The sequence below is a fragment of the Camellia sinensis genome, chromosome 6 (assembly GCF_055761805.1).
Source record: "Camellia sinensis isolate YWXY chromosome 6, ASM5576180v1, whole genome shotgun sequence".
NCBI classification, from domain to species: Eukaryota; Viridiplantae; Streptophyta; class Magnoliopsida; order Ericales; family Theaceae; genus Camellia; species Camellia sinensis.
The window spans coordinates 169,777,567-169,796,050 of record NC_138966.1 but is presented as its reverse complement, the minus strand read 5'-3'; the positions used below and the strand labels follow the sequence as shown (position 1 = coordinate 169,796,050).

The 18,484-nt window shown below is 36.1% G+C and overlaps 1 long non-coding RNA gene across 1 annotated transcript; it reads left to right on the top strand.

Annotated features, from left to right (window-relative positions):
• Window positions 1–15,606: 15,606 nt before the first annotated feature.
• On the top strand, window positions 15,607–17,897 carry LOC114265353 (uncharacterized). Its single transcript, XR_003630271.2, has 2 exons — window positions 15,607–16,563; window positions 17,618–17,897. It is a non-coding gene; the product is annotated as an uncharacterized LOC114265353 (long non-coding RNA).
• Window positions 17,898–18,484: the final 587 nt, after the last annotated feature.

Genomic DNA, 18,484 nt, shown 5'->3' with positions numbered 1-18,484 from the left:
ATATTTGGCGACAAATAATTATTTAGTCGAAAGCTTTGAAATTTTTTTAGAGGGAAACTCATTAATATTGGCGCCCAGTATATATATTACACAGACACATTTTTGTTCTGTTTTGTCTCACACACCAACATACAGAGTAGTAGATACCAAACCTCACCGCCGCTCACCACCGCCGATCATCACCATCGCTGGCCACCGGTGCTTGCCACCATGACCATTGCAAATCGGCCCCACCACTGATTACAGGTATTTGTCTCTCGTCTCTCTCCCTCTCTGTTGATCTGGGTCTGTCTGTTTGTATCTCTTTCTCGCTGTCTCTCCCATCCCCTTGCCTCACGATTTCTGTAGGATTTTTATATGTTTTTTTTCTTTCATTTTCTATTGATTTCGTAAACAATTTTTTAGGGCTTTTTCTGATTTCGTGAATGGCTTGGTTGAAATTTCGGATTGTGGATTTTGGATTCTCGATTTTGGATTGTTGAACTATATGGCCAAATGTTCCTCTGTTTCAGGAATATTCCAAACTAACCCTATATATATATGCATGCATAGGTGAGAAATCTAATTAATGTTTTAGCTTGTTTTGTGTGTTATTGAGAGGACCTGAGACCACAAGGAGAAAGCCTTTGCAATCTAAGTAAGCTAAGGAGCTTAAAGTGACATTCCAGTTCCCTTCTGGTGTGCTTTTTGCAGATTTAAGGTACATTTCTTTGAAAAAAATTTCACTCTAATTTGCTTATAATTTTTTTTTTGTTTGCTCTGATGATTAAAATACTATTTATGTTGTTTCCACCATTTAGAACAACATATGTTTTGAATGTAATCAAACACTCAAATTTAGAGTAATAGAAAAAATAATTTATTAGTTGGTTAAATTTGATGTCTTCGTTGAGAATGAAAATCAAACAACGAAGTATTCTCAATTGCAGGTGTTTGTAAGGCACTTGTTGGGGAAATTAATTTCCTTAATTTGTTTGGTTTTATATGTCTATAAATATATGAAAATGATTACATCTTAAATTATCAAACAAGACACTTTATCATTATTCTTAAACTCTTAACAAATTAGAAAGAGGGCAAACATGCTTTCAGTGGATACAAAAATAGTCTCATCCTACACTACACCTCTTTACTTCTCTCAATCAATACAGAAAAAAAATGCCTCTTCATCATAATTATTTTGATTGTGAATGTTAGATATCTTATAAATTTAAAATAAAAATTATATCATCAAAAAATTACAACTACATTATAAAAAACTAGAGAGAGCCCCAATCATTTTTAAACATCTACAATTTTTACATACACTGGCAGCACTTGGACGGGGTAGTAGCAGCCATCCTACTATAACCTGCTGCTCATTCAATACCCCATCTCATCCACTATGGATTTAGTAGTAGTATATGGAAAAATAAAAATAAAATAACAAAAAAACTAAATAGAGGATATAACTAAGGTTTACATTCAAAGTAGTGGCAACCATTAAAAAAATTAGGAGTCTAGTCGCTCAGATTTCACAGGTGCACCTGATGATGATAACTTCCATTCTGAAAGCAGAGGCTGTTGGCCACCAAAGAGTCACTAACCAACCCAACATCAACTTCATCAAAATTCAGATTAAGTGAATAGCCCAGATTGGGAGGGCATGGCCCAGATTTGTGTATTATATATGCCCCTAAATCTTCAAATATCATTATGGGAGTGTGTCCATTTAATTAGCTTCAGTTGCATATTCTAATGCCTTTAATAATGTAGGCAGAAATAGTTTGAGAGAGAACCACAAACAATTTTCCTTAGGATCCTGTGAACTACCACACCTTCCAAACCACATCTTGTTGATTACCCAACAATGCCCTCACATAAATGTATTCAAGATATACTTCCTATGCCATAAATTATTTGTTTACGAGGGTCTTCTTAATAAAATTCAAAATACAAATTGTTGTTTTGTCCCCAGGATTATCAGTTAACAAAACATTATCTTCTCCCCTCAGCATGGGTTAACAATATAATGTCATGAACTAAAATTATGGAAAGACGTTGCAAACATATTACAAAAATTACAAGCAAAAGTAACTGAACTCTTTGAATATCTAAATGGAAAACCTTGATGTGGATCCTATGGAATAGAAACCAAAATGATTTAAAATTGTAAATACATACTGACAAGGAATCAATGAACATGTGAAAAATTAACTAAATAGTTAAAGAGAGCAATGAATTTAAAGGGTATGGGCAAATCAAGTACTAAATTAACCCCATAAAAGAAGAAATGATTTTAAAAAGTGATTATAAGACTCTAATATGTAAAAAGTCGTGATTGAAAGAATGGTTAAAATTGAAAATAAAATTCATACTCAAGTCAGATTTTCCATTCGGTCAGTTGTGCTGTTTGGCAGATTTTCCCAGAATCCGTGGCAGATTTACTCATCTGCTCTGTCTCTGTTTGCTGACTTGGAGAGTTTGCTGCTATTTTTGTCCACTTTGGCTGCTTGATGCTTGACTGCTATTCTTAGGTGTTAGATAATGGTAGGATGGTTGATTGGCTGAGTTGGGATGTTGTATTGGTTGCTTAAATGTATTAATGCTGCTCTGCTGAGGCCTTTTTTTTGTTGTTTTGTGTGCTGCTGTTTGGTTGTTAATATGTTTGGTTGTTATTCATGTTGTGTTGGTTGTTAATCTGACACAATATTTAGTCATTTGAAAATATATTTACTTGCATCAACTAGTCCTCTTATGCATATAATCTCTTTAAAATGTTATCCTTTCCTGTTGGAGTCCTTGGTGTTTGATCAATTATTGTAAGTAGTTCTTGATGTGTATGTAGGTCTGTGTACTTGGTGAATCAAATGATTCCAAAAGTACATATCTAACATCTCACAATTGTTTGTTGGCAAGATATTTTCATGCTTGTGATATCCATACATAACACAGTTACCTTGTTCAAATTCTAGAACACATGTATTAAATTTGGATTTCTCTGTTTTTAGTGCCTAATTGTCACGGCTTTGTTTTCTTAATACATCTGGGATCAAATACTGTTGAAGGATACCCGTTTTACTTTTCTAAATTGCTTTGTTTGTTTTTGTCTTCTGGTTTTACTAAATATAATACATAAATTTACAGGAAATTCTTTTGACTGGAGCACCTGAAACAGGCAAAACTCTCCTTGCTAAGATAAGGTGTTATATATTCTTACAAATGTTTCATGGACTTATTGTCTTTTAGTTTTTGAATTAAGTGCTTGACCAATTGATAAGCTGCTAGGGTTCAGAGTTAATACATGTATTTCTTTCTCTTTTAATTCTAACTTCGATCCACCTCACCTATTTGCATGTAATGAAGCTGTTTGACACAGTAATTCCATGAGTTTTGTATAAATTGTTGCATGCTATTCAGTTTTTTTGAAGTTTGGTCATCAGAAAATTCAATTCTAGCTTGTTAAAGGATCAGAAATGCTAAGGAATTTTGAAATCTAAATGCTCTAGGTTTTAATGGTTTCTTTAACCCTTGCATAGTAAGTGTGATTTGAAAACAAATTGGTGGCCTGTTTAATTTTCATGTTTGCTCTAAAGCTGAACCTTACTTTTCTAAGTACACATACTAAATGACAGCATATTTGTATTTGTTGGGACACATTTTGGACAACTTTCTTTAATTCTTAGGCATCCAGACATTCTTCTTCTTCTTCTTCTTCTACTTCTGACACACCACTGGTGTGTAGGTCCCCCTATTTTCAAACATAGATGGTACAAGATATATGAGTGAACAAAGCCATGATTAATGAGCAATTTATTATTGAACTTTGACATGTTGTATCATTATTAAGGAAACTGATCTACTAAAACATTTTGTGTTGCTTGGAGACGTGGATGGTTCAATAATTTGGTTGGTTATTAGAATGCAAAAGTAGATGCAATTTACTAGTGTTATTATTTTCAATGTTATGTTACTTTACACAGAGGCTCTACTAAACATTATAAGCAATTGCAGCAATTACACTACTAATGTATGTGACGTTTATTATTCATGTATGTTTGTTACTTAATGTAGGTACCATGGTTCCTAGAATCAAGACGGGACGCCGGAAGAGAGCAAGAAGTGGCAACGTATTATCAGCCTCTGAAGCATGTCCACAGGAGATTGGCACCCCATTGACGTTCTCTGATGAGACGCAACCACCAGATGATACACAAACAGTGGTGGAGGAGACGCAGCTAGGTGGAGTGGGTAAGAGCATTCAACTTAGTTGTTTAAAAAAATTTTGTTTTTTTTTTTTTTTGGTGCATAAGTCATAAAGTAAGGCAATGAAAACCCCATAAAGACAAACAAAAACAAAGAAAAAAAAAATTACTTTACACATAACAAGGACACTTACACAACAAAGAAAATATTAGATAAACAAGCTTCAAATCAGCTACAATAGCAGCAACGGCCAATTGAATGTTGCCCCAACTGCATCGATAGTAGCGAAATCCAAGTTGTAGCATAATTTACCAAGACTTTATGCAGCCAAACAGTAGCAGGCAGCAACAGTAGGTAGCAACAAAACTAGCAGGACCCACAACCAGCACTTTTTTTTTCACTTTCATTAGCAATGATTGTAATTTGTGACTTCCTTCCCCTTTTGTAGCAGGGCGAACTAGGTCAACTCGTGTACGAGGACGTATATTAGGCAAAGGAGTGCAGAAAAAAATAGTTACTATAGAGATGGCACGAGTACGAGGGCCTACTGTAAGGATGGTGCGGGTAGCTTCCTTGTGTGAAATAGGACTTGTGGGGACAGACGGGACGTAATTAGCACATGTACGTTGGGAGTTGGCGTGAAAAACTCCATAAATTTAACCGAAAAAGGCCTTCGAGGGCTGAAAATTGAAAGCATCCCCCAAACCACTGTAGAGATGGCACGGGTAGCTTCCTCGTGTCAAATAGGACCTGTGGGGATAGACAGGACATAATTAGCATGTGTACGTTGGGAGTTGGCGTGAAAAACGCCATAACATTAGTAAAAAAAAGGCCTTCGAGGGCCGAAAATTGAAAACAGCCCTCGAACCACTGTACGGATGGCATAGGTAGCTTCCTCGCATCAAATAGGACTTGTGGGGACAGACAGGACATAATTAGCGCAGGTACGTTGGGAGTTGGTGTGGTAACCCCATAAACTTAGCTGAAAAAACCCTTCGAGGGCCGAAAATTGAAAGCAGCCCCCAAAACCAATGTAGGGATGGCACGGGTAGCTTCCTTGTGTCAAATAGGACCTATGGGGATAGACGGGACATATTTAGCACATGTACGTTGGGAGTTGGCGTGAAAAATGCCATAAACTTAGCTGAAAAAAGGCCTTCGAGGGCCGAAAATTGAAAACAGCCCCCGAACCACTGTACGGTTGGCATGGGTAGCTTCCTCACATCAAATAGGACCTGTGGGGACAGACTGGACATAATTAGCATGGGTACGTTGGGAGTTGGCGTGAGAAACGCCAGAAAGCTTATAATTATATATTAAAGCTTCTGAAAATATATGTTCTATAAACATCTCCATATATGTACATTTATGAATAAAATATATATATGTTTACAGTTTAGACTAAATTTGACTTGGGGCTCAGGCCTGACTTGGGAAATTTCTTTACACTTTAAATTTACACTTTAAATACAATTTAAAGTGTAAAGAAACTATATTTAAATACAATTTCAATTACAATTGACATCCTTGCAATTAGTGTTTTGTAGTTGGCTGTAACTTTTTGTTTACAATGGAACTAATGGGTGTAATTTTTGTTGTGTAGATGGCTTTTGGCATTGACACGTGGATCTTTATTTTTTTGCCTGGAAGATAATTCACAGTTTTGCAAATTTGAGAATTTTCTTGTCGTCCTATACTTTTTGTGTGGAATTTGGATGCATCGTACATATAATTTTTGGCAGGGTACATAGTATTTTTGGAACTTGTATTAATTGCTCTAGTGGTATATATGGATTACCTTTTGTCGTGGTACATATTACCATGGTAATTTGTACCTTGCCAAATGGTCATTACAATGCATAGTATAGTAAAAATGTTGTGTATAGAGGACATTGTTTTGGTATTGTATTTGGAATGTATGACGTTATTATTTGTAATTGGAATATATATAGTTGGTTTGTATATAAGTTTACATTAGAAGTCGTTCTTTTTTGTTTGATGGTTGTAAGTGAAACATGCATTACGGAATAGGTGATAATATATATAGGTTGTATACCTATTACAGGTTACGGTGGATACATACAGGTTGTGACAAAATTTATTAAAATGAAAAAACAAAAAGAAAATATAAAATGAAATTTTTGGTGACAAAACAATTGGTAGCCAAAAAGAAATAAATCTTTTGGCGATTAAATATTTAGTAGCCAAAACAAATTGAAAACAATTATGGCGACTAATTGTTTAGTAGCTAAAACTCAAAACACTTTTGGCGACTAAATATTTAGTAGCCAAAACGAATCGAAAACAGTTATGGCAACTAATTGTTTAGTAGCTAAAACTCAAAACACTTTTGGCGACTAAATATTTAGTTGCCAAAACATAATAAAAAATCACAGGCGACTAACCTGTGTAGTAGCTAAACAAGAATCAATCTTTCCATGACTAAACATTTAGTAGCTGAAATAACACTATTGGCGACTACTAATTTCGTTGCCGTAGATATTTTAAGTTTTCGCGACAAAAGATTTAGTAGCTAAAGATGTGAGTTAAACGAATTGATGTACCCTTTGGGCGACTAATATGTTAGTCGCCAATGTCAGTCATCAGCAACTAAGCCACTTTTCGTCACTAATACCTGTTACTTTTGCCTACTAAAATATTAGTCAGTATTTTTGTAGGACTTTTGGCGACTAAATGTTTTTTAGTCGCCAATACCTTCGGTGACGATGTATCCGCGACAAAGCTAGTGATCAAATTTTTTGGTCGGCAAAGTATTTCGACAACTAAAATCAATATTTTTGGCAACTACAAAATTAGTCGCTAAAAGTGTATTTTCTTGTAGTGTTTCCATTCTCTCTTATCAGATGTATTTCATTTATTATTAATAATAATAATCAGACGCCGATCAAAATAATAATAATAATAATCATATGTATTTCCAATTATCGTTTTTTTTTCCCCTTCTCTGATCAGCAAAATAAGAACTTTATTGATAAAAGGGAAGTATAAAGTACATCGCAAGCATCAATAAAGTAGGTAAGAGCAGAGACCATCATAGCTAACTAAACGATCCCAACTAGGTTGACACTGAGAAGAAAGCTCAATTATATGCTAGCTCCAACCTAGGATGGTGAGGAACCAACCAAGACAAACTAGACAAAATACAAGAGAGGGAGAAAGAAAAGCAGCCAAGCTCCCAGCAGAAACCTCAAAGGCAGACCCTTTCATGATTGAGGTTGAATAATAAGTCAGTCACTGAGTAATGTAAATCTTTTACTAAGGCTTTGATCCATAATGCAAGCCTAAGCTTTTATAAGCTCACTTTACTTAAAGCAATTTGGTTGCAATCCATTAAAAATGCATGCATTCCTCTGCTTCCAGAGTGACCATAGAACAATTAGTGGTAGAGCATCCCAGATCCTCCTTTCCATTTTTTTAAACTTGCCACCCTTCCACCAATGAAGAAGATTATCAACCGAACCTGGTATGACCCATTGAAACCCCCACCCCTGCATCATTTCAACCCAGATATTCCAAGAAAATGGGCAAAATAGCAGCAGATGACTGGCTGATTCAATTTCTAATCTACAGAAAGAGCACTGAGTGGAAGCAGTCCATGGACATTTCTTTCAGTTCTTGGTGCCCTTGCACTGCTTTCACTCACTTTAACGCAGACTGTATTTGCCATTCTCTTATTTTCATCCTCCTCAATGTAGCTCAACTTTTTCGCGCCGCATTTCGGAAGACGAGTAAGCCCTACAGTATCGGACTCCTACGGTTCTGAATTTGATTGCACAAGTGCAATGTGAAATAGATAAACACCAAAGAGTCTAAATCTAAAAAATCCTTTGGAAAATCGATTTTGAATCAAATTGCCAAAAATAGACTGCTTTGTCAGATACAGAGTCATCACCTAAATATTTTTGAGAAATTTAGGAAACCCATGACTCGTGCCAAAGGCCACGTGTCCATCATCACCAAGATTGTCTTAGCTTAAGAACTTAAGTACGAGAGGGGAAGGTCATGAATTGAGCACCCCTTCTCACCCGATCAAAGATCGGCCTTTAATAATCATGATATGAATCTTATCTACATTATATGCTCTTGTTCCGGTTATTAGGCTAACCTTACTATGTGATGCGCACACACGGGTATAGACTAATTTGTAAGAATTGGAACACTTGATTCATGTTTGGTTTTGAAAATTGTTTCGAATATGTACCACTTGAAAAAGTGATTGCATATAAACATTACTCAAATTATTCCAATTCAAGCAACTAGCCTTCGTCCATAGGCATTCAAATAGTTATAGCACTTAAGCAATTAGCCTCATGGAAAGCATGCTAGACATGGAAACATCAACATGCGATATGCTAAAACGAGTAAAGGCTCACCTAGTACTCCAAGCCAAGAAAGAAACTAGTTAGAAAAAAATGCATGATTCTTAATTATGCGATATGACTAATGCAACATGATAAATCTAGAAATCCCCCTTAGATATTGATTTGTGATTATGTAACAATTTTAAGCAGTATATAACAATCCCAATCAAATAATCAAGACAAATCAACACAACGATTTTAACGTGGAAAAAAACCACAATTGGACACCTCCAACTGTGATTAAAAAACCACGGGCATCAGCCACAAAATAATCCACTAAGAAGATTTAAAGGAATTACACAGGTATACTCTCAATTACCTAGCGAATCCACGCCTAATTGAACCAACCTCTATGTGCCTCTTCCAACCCGTCTTCACCTCAGAATTGTCTTTACGATGAGCCACCCCGGAATCCACTAAAGCTTCAGGCTCAAATTCTTCAGAATCCACCGAAGAACAACTCTCTCTTTTGTAGAACAAACAAAACCTTTGATGTATACTCTTTAAAACATAAGTTGAATACTCAATCAAAACATCAAAAAAAAACTCACAAAGTATCCCCAGATATAAACCCTAGAACCCAAAAAGAAGATCTGGAGTAGTTATCCTAAAATTTGACCTAACACGCGAATTTATAGAATCTATCCCGCGATCTCCGCTCGAGCGCCCAACAGCCCGCGCGAGCGTGTTCAGCAAAATATGCGCGTGATATAATAGAGGTCTGCTCAAGCGCTAGAGAACCCGCTCGAGCGTGAAATCACACCTTCCAGTATTTTTACAGACCTGACAAACTTCTGAAACCCAGCATTCTCCGCTCGAGCGGGGTAATGTCCGCTCGAGCGAACAGGCAACTTGGAATGCATTTTTGCATTTTGCTTCGGGGGCGCTGCCCCTCGACCCCGCCGTGGCGCTGCCCCGGACCCACCAAAGGGCGCTGCCCCCTAGACCCCCACGAGCTGGCCGGGCAGCTCGATCCCCGTCATAATCAGCGAAGTGGCAATCTTGAAAGTATTAGCATCACAAACTTCTCTGAAAGGCACAATTCGGGTTGGATTCGCATCTAAACACTCATAGCCTCATTGAAACAAAAGTGCGAAAATAAATACAACTGAAAGAAGTTTTGTCAAACGGGGTTGCCAAGAATAAAACCTAACACAACATATACGATATGTGATCTAAATAGGCTTGGCTACTTAAGATGGCATATGAAACAATTTGATAGCATGCGGTCTAAGCATGTATTCAAAGAAGTATTTAAACTAATAATGCAATTAGAATGATGAACTGAGCCCTACAAGTGGATGCAAACATAAAGTATGCTAAACAAAATGTGATGTCCCTAAACTAACCATCATAAGCTAGTAAATAAAAAGGAGAAAGACGTGGGGTTGGAAGACATACACGTTATTACATTGCGCTCTTACGAAGGAAAATTCGAATGAATCAACTAACTAGCTAACTAATTAAAGATAAGCTAAATTAATTACAAAACAAATTAAATTAGCTAAAATACTTAACTAATTATTACAACAAATGAATTACCTACTCTAGTTACTAAAATAATTACAAAACAAAATTGAACAACTAGTTAACTAACTAATTAATTACAACACTTTACAAAATTAACTAGGTACAACTAACTAATTACAACAAATATCTAAACTAAATATTTAAACTTAAACATGCTCGGTATGCGAGGAATGCTCATGCACGTGCTCGGTTTCCACCCGAAAAGGCCATTGTTTTGCTTCCAGAAGGTCTCTGTTGCACAGTAGAACACTTACACTTTTGTCCACCTCCAGAATAGCTCTGTTCTGCCCAAAAAACACACTGCTGAATTTTACATCAGTTGCCGGCCGGCTAGGAGTGAGGGCTTGTCGGTCACCAGTGATGGTCTGCCGACCATGGAAAGTGGTCTACCGGCCACTGCTGCACAATTCATCTTGCTACAACAGAGAACAAACAGAGCATGCACAGTGTATTCTTAAGGGTTTGTTTGCACAATTCACCCCTCCTTATCATAAACAAATCAAAGAAGTAGTAAACTTGGTCCACAAACCATCAACTCAAGCAATTTCATTGCATGATGGCTTATAAACCAAAGTGTGCAATTTCGATAAATGCAACAAAATAAGACTCCAAACCTCCTCCCTTTCATGAATTGATCAAAGGAAGTGGTGACCTTGGAAACTTGAATCATTTCATCACTAATGAGTATGAAATGCCTGAAGCTTCCATGTGTTCAATTGACGTTTGATTGAACACAAAACCAATTCTTATCTTGCACCATTTTAGTCCCATTTTAATTACTTTATTTTAAAATCACAAACGTTCGATTGAACACAAAATCAAATTCTTATCTTGCACCATTTTAGTCCCATTTTAATTACTTCATTTTAAATAACCATCCTTTAATTCTTTGAGTCAAATGGTGAGTTTAAGGTCCTCTAATGGAAAGAAGGCTCAAACCAAGAGTTGCTTCAGGCATGAAAGAGACATCACACCGTTGGTAATGAACCCCCAAAGGGGTTAAACCATTTAGTATGACATCTCAATCTTATGCTTAAACAAACAAGTAGTTTGAAACCACTTTCAAAGAAAAACAAAAGCCAAGAAAAGATGGAGGTTGCAGAGGTGACTAAGGGTGTTCACAAGTAAGGAAAACATGAAATAAATGCTATCAACTCAAATAGGATGGTGGCTAAGGCCTAAACCACCAAACCTATGAGGACAATTACACTACAAGCATGTAATACAAATCTCAAATGCAACAAACAGCTAAGAACAATCCTAAAAAAGGTCTAAAATAGTCCTAAAACGTGCTGGAATTAAGACAAAAATAACTAGATAAATAAGCTAAAACATGGAGCATGCTAAGCTAGTAAACAAACCATAAGGAGGGGATGCTACCCTCTCCATTTTTAGATATCAAAACATGATTTTAGCTACTAAAATAACTTTGAAATTCAGTATTAAAAAGCTCAAAAAGAGTTGACAACAAAGTGGAAAACACAAGGGCAAAGGCCTTAGAAGCAAGGTATAAAGAAGGGTTATCAACCCCTTTACCTTTAGTGGCCTTAAACCACAAGTTTCAGCCAAAAAATACAGGTTTTAAAGAGCTTAACAATAGCAACAAAAGATGGAAAACAAGTGGTGTAGAGATGGTACAAAAGCAAGAGGAGGTATACCTCTTGAAGAGGAATGCTTCTTTGAGTTATAAACCACTAATTTCACACTCTCAAATGTTTCAATAGCTCAAATTCAAGCTCAAATCACCTCAGCAAGAAACTCTCTAGGTTTGGTTTAGAGTGTTTAGGCAAAGGCTATGCAAGTAAAAAGGGAGAGAGAGAGAATTGTAGAGAGAGAGGAATTTTTCAAAATTATTTCCTCACTCCTAAATGTTTCTAACCTTGAAAGCAAGAAGAGAGGTCCTCTATATATAGAAAAATAGTCCTTCAGTCGAAAATATCTATATAGGGACAGCTGGAGCATTTTGAGGACAGCTGGCAAAAATATCTAGGCTTTACACCAGTGGTCGGCTGTCACGACCCAAACCCGCCCCTATAGGTTTAGCGTCGTAACCGGCCAGTAATCCTAGATTACCTTCGGCCTCAAAGATAAAATTTAAAAATATTTAACTTACATCGGGGCTTAAAACGGAAGGCAAAAAAAAAAAAAAAAAAACAATGTCCATTGAGCTTGTGCATACATGATGACTAAAATAATTAAAACATTTAAACACAATAATAATTTATATACAAATCTTATATATCTCACACACATATACATTTAAGACTGGGCAAAATTCAAAGCTTTGACAAAGCTAAGGGCTGATTTTCTTGGCTTTACAAAAGGCTGACACGGGTAGACTCCAAGTCTTTCTCTATCCTTGTTACTTAGTTTGCTCATCTACATATACATATAAATAGTGAGCTAATGCCCAGCGAGTAGTAACAAAATAAAGAGGTTAAATGAATGGGGTTCGACGATAGTACAAAAACATGTCTTACAATTTTGAAATGAATCTTAAATCATTTTTGAAGTGAGGCATTGGCCACATTATATCAAATTTATAACAAAACATTTTCCATATCAAATCCCTTATCAAAACATATATTTTATTTCCCGAAACAATCCATTCCAATAGGCAAATCAATTCAATTAGCTATCATATCAATCCCTTGTAATAATAAAACCATTGTTCGATAGCATTTTCAATACAATTCCGATTTGAATTTGATTCTCAATGATCCATGTTATCTCAATAGCAATACTCATTCAATGACAATTTATGTGGTACATCCAATAGAGTAACAATGTATCAATAACAATGGAATCTCAAGGGTCAATCAATGGGACCACAACGGGTCAATCAATATATCATATCTAATTATCCAATGGGCCATGGTATTGTTTTCCCCGGGCGAAGGCCAATGGGCCATGGCATTAATCTCCCCTAGGTAAGGGTCAATGGGCCATGATATTAATCTCCCCCAGGCAAAGGTCTATGGGCCATGGTATTATTTCCCCGAGGCAAGGGGCTCACTAATGGATGTTGCGAATATATTTCAAAAGTGAACTCCACTCATCATTACAAAATAGCTTTTCAATAAACCATTCAATCAATCACATAACATTTTCGAAAACAGTAATCATTTCGAAAATAAATATAATTTGAATATATCTTTATAAAGTTATTACTCACAGTGGGTTAAGTCGATATAAGGTCTCGGACGTCCATCTACACAAATCACACAACAAAGACACAATAGAAGCACCATTAATACTCATTTCATTTTAGTTCAACTCTCTTTATGTTTCTACCTTATTCCACGACTATATGAGTCCAATTGGTGCCTAAAAATATTTAGAATGTCATGAGGATGCAAATAGGAACTTAAAAGAGTTAGTCAAAAATTGTTGAAAATACGGTCTCCGCTTGAGCGCACCTTTGGTCGCTCGAGCGGTGACTTTAATGCTCAAGCGGCCAACAAATTTTCTGTGCTTTCAAAGCTAACAAAATAATTTCCAAACACATTTTCAAAACTTAAACTCTTGCATGAACCAATTTAAACATGTAATTTTATTAAGGAAAAATTAGTCTAAGGACCCTCTCCCATTTATAGTAATGGAAGAGATCCACAATATTATTTTATGATGTTAAAGGTCCCTCAACTCCCACACCCCATATATCACAGAGAAATTTGACTGAAATCAAACGTCATCTTTTTCTCTCTCTCTTTCTCACTCTAAACTCTCTCGGCATGCCCAGTTCATTAGAAACTCCAGCACCTTTGATATCCCTGCTGAAGACATCGCTGAAGACGACGACGCAGGGCGTAGGGCATGGGATTCGACGGCTAAGCCGCCTACGACGGCAACGTTGTGTGGATGTGGATGAGCAACACAAAGGTGATACTGTTAAAAAATTGGATTCTAAACATAGTTTTAAAAGAAGTTCATCAATTGATCAAAATGATGAATCTCAGACTGTGGATTTGAAACAGAGGTGTGAGTTGATTGATTTGCCACCAGATGCAAGACCCTTGTTAGTTTTCATTAACAAGAATAGTTGGGCTCAGCGAGGAGGTTCACTCAAGCAACATTGAACATGCTCTTGAATCCTGTTCAGGTTAGATTTTTTTAACCAAAATTTGTTGCTTCCTCTCCTCCCTTTCACTGAAGCAGTACAACATCTATTCCCTCTGTAATCTTTTATTAATAATCTTCAGCTAATCACGGTGAAAACTGGATATGTGATGTGATTTCTTAAAGACGAATTTTAGAGACCATATTTAATTCTTTATTAATTTTATGATATTTTCACCATTTGACACTACAATATAGAAGAGTTTTAGAGACCAATTTTTTTGATCTCTAAAAGTGAAAATTTTGTTGCAAAAGACATTTAGGGGCCAATTTCTATCGTCGTGAGAATAGTCGCTAAAATGTTGTCCTCAAAAGTAAAAAAAATGAGGCTTTTAGAGATAAAATTTTCAAAATGTCAATAATAAATAGGCTTTTAGGGACAAAATAATTTGGTCTCAAAATAGTTTATTTTTTGAGACAAAAAAAAATTGATACCAAAAAGATAATAATTAATCACTAATTGTGACAACCGGGTCTTGTTTTCTTTCTTTTTCTTTCTTCTTCACTCCGTTCTCTTCTCACTCTCATTGGGTTTGAAACGTTCAGAAGTTATTCCCAAATAAAGTCCTTGTTCTTGTCATATTTGGTGTTGAAGTTCCTTTATTGCCGGGGAGTGTGAGGTCAGGTTTGGAGCTCCTAGGAGTCGAGTCAAAAAATTATGGGCTAGAAACCAGGGGCCGCACGTGCGGGAGGGAGGCCGCACGTGCAGAATGCAGGGGAGGTTCGGGGTGCATTCTGTCTAATTTGCACGAGCGGAGGCAAGTGCAGGGGAGAAGTGGTTGCACGTGGAGGGATGAAGGCCGTACGTGCGGGGCGCTGGCAGATCCGAAAACCCTATTTTTTTTTTTTTATATATTTTAGGGCTGAATGTATCTCTTTGTTCTTAACACCTTTCTCTCTCTAAAAACATTTTCCCTCCTCATTCTCTCTAAAAACTTCCAACCAATTTCCAAAACTGTAATGACCCAATTTTTTATTTTTATTTTTAAAATAGCCAATTGTAGACACCCCATTTTGACCGACCTTAAAATTTGGACACTTTCTTTTGACCACCCCATGATGAAAATTGGAATATGCAATCTTATGAATTTCTCAACAGGAAAATGAGATTGAATCCTTGATCCCAAACCTCACCCATTTTTTTTTGCTAAATGAAAAAATAGTCAGATGGGTTTGGTGGAAAATAGAATATATGATGATGGGTCATGGGTAGGATATATTATAGTATGATGATGTTTTCAATGGGGTGGTAAGTGGGATATTATTTTATTTAGAGATAACATAGAGAGAGAAGTAGTGTGCATGAGGGGAGGGAACAAAAGCATACACATGGGCTGTCTATTTTACTCTTTCGGTGGACTACAAAACAAAGAGAGAATAATAGGAGGGAGGAGGCATGGTCAGAAAAACAAGATGGTGGAGAATGATTTATTAAAGAGAGAGATACTTTTTAGAGAGAGGGTTTTGGGAAGTGGAGAGAGAAACTGAGAGAGTTATGTTGTGGTTGCGGTTGATTTTGTAGCAGAGCCGAGAAGACACAAGACAGTGAAAAGATATACAGAGGGAGGAAGCAATCACTCTCTCTCGTCACCGGAAACAATGGCTACCTCCGGTGGAAACCAAAGCTCTAACAGTTCTCTCACCCACACTCTCACCGCCAGAATGCCATTTCTCAGACTAAAACTCTACCTCGTGATCACAATATTATATACGTTCCTAATTGCAGCAGTCTTTCTTTTGATTTGTCTGTGTCTGCGTTGTTCGAATCGAATCTCGAAACGGCGAAGAACGCGCATGACGAACAGTTCAGGCTTTGTATCGCTAGCCTGTGGTGGTACTGGTGGTACAACTTGAACGAGCTAGAGAAGGCGACACGTAGAATTGCCATAGAAAATGTGATTGGTGAAGGCGATTACGGAGTTTGTTGAAGACATAAGTGGTCTCTCTTGGTCTCTCTCTCGGGTTCTGAAGTTTGAAGAATAAAAAATAAAAAAAAGAGACATACAAAACATACACATGCAGGTCTCTCTTTCACCCTTGGAGACTCCCCAACGAAGCTACCCCTCCACAAACAGTTGAACAATAAGTTTTGGATTCAAAACCAGGCTTGGAAGCATTTGGGAATGCCAAAACTGTGAAAAACAACAATTCCAGTCGTTTTGGTAAATTTGTACAAAATCCACCAAAGAATGCAGAGAGCGGAATTTAATCGAAGCAGTCGGTTTTAGACCCTAATTCTTGAGGCCAAAGTGAAGAGCTTGGTGAGAGTAACATTTTGATCGGTAGAGATCAAAATCTGACAAAATCGAAAATTTGGATTTTTGCTCATTTCTTCTTCAAACTTGAGGTAGGAATTTTCTTTGAGTTATATATATTTTGGCAAGATATAGATGATTTTTGAAATAATCCTTTGATTTGTTCTTTTTTAAAAAACAATGGATTTTGTTGATTCAAGAAGATGAGTGATTTTGAAAGTGGGTTTGCTTTCTTGTTTCTTTTAAAATAAAAATTGAGAGTTTTGAACTATGTTGGTAAAAGAAAGATGTTTTTGGTGAGATCTTCTCAAATATTTGAAAATGGTTGGTTTTGGTGAGAAAACCTAAAAAAATTGGGGATTTTAAAAGAGATTGAAAATCCATGGGTAATATTGTTATATTTATTTTTGTGTGCCAAAACATTACGTTTAGAAAATTTCCTATTTATATTTGTATAAATGATTAATTTTGTGGATTATGAGAATTGCTGTTCATTTTAGAAATGATTATTCAGAATGTTGATATAGTCTTGAAATGACTAAATTGTTGAGAATACTTGAGAAAAGGAAATTGTGTTTATTTCTTGGATAATGAATTGGAATAAAAGCATTTGTGTTCATCTTGTGAAATTGGCATATCATTTCATTTTATTACATTAGACTTTGAAGGTTGATTTGAAAACTTGCATTGAGAAAAGAATGTTGAGAAATAAGTTTTCATGAAATGATTTTAGGGTAAATATGTTGGTAAGCCTTGATAGGTGGTGTAGATGATATTGAACAAATTGGCTTGTGGGTTCAGGGTGAAAGACCGAAAAATTGGCGTGGATAGGTGTCGAGCCTTCCGGTTAATACCGGTAAAAATGACAATTTGGTAGTACTCGTGTAGTCTACTTGCAGACATCAGCCTAGGGATTACCAGAGACGTATTTACCGCCCTTGAAATAAATTGTTAAGTTTTGAACAATTGAAATTGTATGACATCATTGAGCATGATGGTTTTTCAAAAGATGAAAATGTAATTTATCTTCAGAAAGGGCATAGCATGGCATGTGCATTTCATCTCTTGAGATTTGTATAAAATGTATATACTTTGTTAAGAATTTTCTACTGGGTTTTATGCTCACCCTACGGGATTTTTGTGCAGGAAAAGATGTGGTAATTCCACCCAACTAGGAGTGTGGAAATATGTATGTTGGGAGTACAATGCTCTCATTTTGCGTGACTCTGTTTTGTAAGCCAAGGGCTGTATTTGTGTGGATTTGAATAACTGTTTTGTGTAACCGGGCTTAAGCCTTGGAAATTTGTAAACCGTATGGGGTATTTATTTGTTTATTTACTTGTTGTTGGATTAATGTATCGTTGCATGAAGAACTACTGTATCATGTAATGTAAATTTGGAGATTTATATTCGGTTTTCTTTGAAAGAGCCATGATTGTTATATTATCATTTGGGTATGAAATTTGGGGCGTTACAAAAACCCTTGATTTCTTGTGATCCTTTGGGTCAAAATCCATCATCATCCTTTTCTAGCATTGAAGATCAAGCTAGGGCTCCTCTTGGTGTGGTAGAGATTGAAGAGTTTTCCATCAAAGCTAGAGTTTCATTCTATTTCTTCATCAAACTTTGAGGTAGGGATTTCTTGAGTTATATATACAAGTTTTGCTATAATGTTGTTGATTTAAAAGTTTTCTTGAAATTTGTGATGTTGATTTTGATTTTGCTCTTTATGTAGAGAGAGTTTTGAAGAAATGGGTTTAAATCTCAACCCCTTTTTAATCCATGAGGATGATCTTTTATAAAACTCTAAAAAGGTGATTTTGGTGAGATTTCACCATGGAAAATGGGAAATGTTTGATTTTGGTGTAAAACCCTAGAAATTTGGGGATTTTGGAAAATAAGATAATGTCTATGAAATTCTTTATTGTCTTGTGTCAAGAGGATGGATGAAAGTAGATTTCATTACATGTTTAGCAAAATAACAATCTATTTGATGTATGAGAAAGGAGATGT